Below are 2,713 nucleotides of genomic sequence, written 5' to 3' on the forward strand. Positions count from 1 at the left end.
TGTGTATAGACATCAGAAAAGGTTAATCCAATGTCCTCTTTGGGATTTTGGGGAGTGAGAGGGCCTTCATGGAGTAGGAAATAGGTAGGAGTTAAGAGATTATTTTAATTTATACGTTTTTTAATATCAGTCTGTGTTCTAATGAGCCTTTTGGTGTTAGTGCATGCTTCACCCTAATTCTGAATATAAATGAATTTGCAGCTTATATCCGGAACAAAGCAGAAATGTGAGGCATGTCCTCAGTCCCTCCGTGACAGGTGTCTGTGCTATCGCTGGGTCATCAGCTGCCGACACAGGAACCGCTGGCCTTGCGGGACGCAGGAAGCGAGGACCTTCCAGCTCCACTCTGCCAGATGCTCTCACGTGGCGGAAAGCCCCAGGGATGTACCTCACTGGGTCTACTGGTGTTGACCTGTGTTTGTCGCAGCAGGTGCAGCACGTGGGTGACACGTGAATGCATTTAGGAGCGGTCATCATTTGGACCTTGGAAAAAGGATAGTGATGATTTTGTTTGCTTCCAGGTTGGTAAAACAGAATTTCCTCCCAGATCAGGACCAGAGTCGGGTCAGTTGCTGACATTGTTGCCTGCCCTCATGAACTGCTTTTGCTCTGGACTGACATTTGGAGGGGTAAGTCATTATCCATAACCTATTCAGTCTTTATGTTTTTCTGTTGAGAATCCTGGTACAAGAAATTAAGTATTAGGTTTCCTCAGAATACTTGGTCAAAAGTGTCTGGGACTCCGTTCAGATCAGCGTTTAGATGGGACAGACAGCAGTGGAGCTAGAACAAGGAGCAAAGGGTTTGACAGGACACTGTCAAATTCTGTGTTAGGTGGGGTTTTTTGCGTGACTTTGGCCAAACTCTGCTTTATTTTGCTGGATTCTTCTGTGAAAAGGGGAGAATCCTCCTATACGGCATCCTTGGCAATTGCCGAGTGCTTGCCCAGAGCTGGACAGGTCGGTAGTGCTAAAGTCACATGGCTGCTGTAAAACACACGGGCATGACATTCCATGATCTAGTGTAGCTCAACGGTAAACTCTTTCCTTTCCAAACATTTTGTTGCCTTTGGTACCTGCCACCCTGCAATTGGAAACCCATTTCCTGCCCTTTCATCCTCTGCCTTTCTGATCTCTGCGTGTCAGTGTTGCTGGTGGGGATTTTATCTATTTCTGTTTTCTTGTCTCAGGCGGCTTTTGTCTCTGCGCTTCCACTTCCTGAGCGTGCAGCTGGCCGGACTGTTCATCAACAAGGTCACATTTGGGTGCACGTTGTTTTTAGGGCGGTGGGGGAAGAATGGTTGCACTGGGGGAGATACGGATTTTCCAAGCCAGGAAGGAAAGATGAAGGCGGAAAGAGAGCCTTACAGACCAGGTTTATTTGGACAAAGGAAAAGGGTGACTAAGGTTGGAGGCAGGATTTGGAACTCTACTGCCAGCTTGAGTGTGGAACTGTGCTACGGCTTTAGTTAAGATATCGTCTTTGTGTCTCTCAAGTTTTCCCTGCTGTCTCTTTGCCCATGTCACAGCAGTGGGTCCTGAGAATTAGTTGAATGACTGCAGGTGCTCGTCACCCCTTGAAATACTGGGTTCAGGCAGACTGTGTGGCTGCGGTTAGGAACAGAGCCCAGTGCGCTTCGTGAGTCACTTTATCACCGTGAAAGTGGTGCTCTGCTCACCTGCTCCAGAAATTCGGCTTTCTTAGAAGAGACACATTTGCAAAGGTTTTTGGGCCTGAGGAATTTAGAAGACCTAAGCGGGTTTATCCAAGCGATCTTTGCACTGCTTTATGTAGCTATATATCCTGCTCTGCTTCAAGTGTGCCGGTTACCCTTTTCTTCCAAAGCAACATGTATTTCAGGAAAGAAACCCCAATTTTAAGATGAGCAGAAAGAAATGAAGTAGCACAGCCCACAACTTTAAAGGGGTCTCGATCACAATGGATTTCTTGCTGCCATTGACCATGACTAACTTCATTTCCTTATTTTAAGAAATGAAGTCACCGGCAGTAGTCACACTTGACTCGGTGTATCCGTGGGGGAATGCGGTTCCTGTGCTGCCCGCCCTCTTCCCCCGGCACGCACCCCTGCGTCCCAGCCGCCGGCATTGGCTCGAGAGCTGTCTCCAAGGCATGGAGCTGGGGATCACGTCATCGCTCTGGGTAGTAACTTGCTGTTGACTGTTTCCTGGGAGGAAAGGAAAGGCAGGAAGGAAAAACAACAACTGGTCAAAAGTTCCACTCATGCAAAAAAAAAAAGGGGGGGGAACTAAAAGGAAAAGATGAATCAGAAGAGCTGGTTTCATTCAAGAATAGAGAGTTCTACAGAGCAATGAGGCACTGACCTCTGTAGCAGGATTTTCTGCTTTTTACGGGTGTGTTTGTTGTGGGACAGTTCGGCGTAAGCAGATGCAGAGCGAGTACGTGATGATATTCCCCATTTTCTTTGCTGAACTGTGTCAGCGAAGCCCCTGCGCCTGGCGCGGACAGCTGACAGCCAGGGCCCACCCTTGGCACCGCCTTGGTGCTGCGGGGCCTCGGTCCGATATGCGGGGCAGCGTGCCCGAGCTGTGCTTAATTAATAACTCCGGGAGTTTCAGTGGTGATTGCTATTTCACGTTCGTTTTAAGCGGACCCGGCTCCATGTGTGCTCGGCGGCACGTGACCCTCCCCAAGCCACGCCCCCGCGCCGCCGCGGGGCGGGGGCTCCCGCCTG

Source organism: Charadrius vociferus, unplaced genomic scaffold (genome assembly GCF_000708025.1).
Source record: "Charadrius vociferus isolate BGI_N301 unplaced genomic scaffold, ASM70802v2 scaffold266, whole genome shotgun sequence".
NCBI classification, from domain to species: domain Eukaryota; kingdom Metazoa; phylum Chordata; class Aves; order Charadriiformes; family Charadriidae; genus Charadrius; species Charadrius vociferus.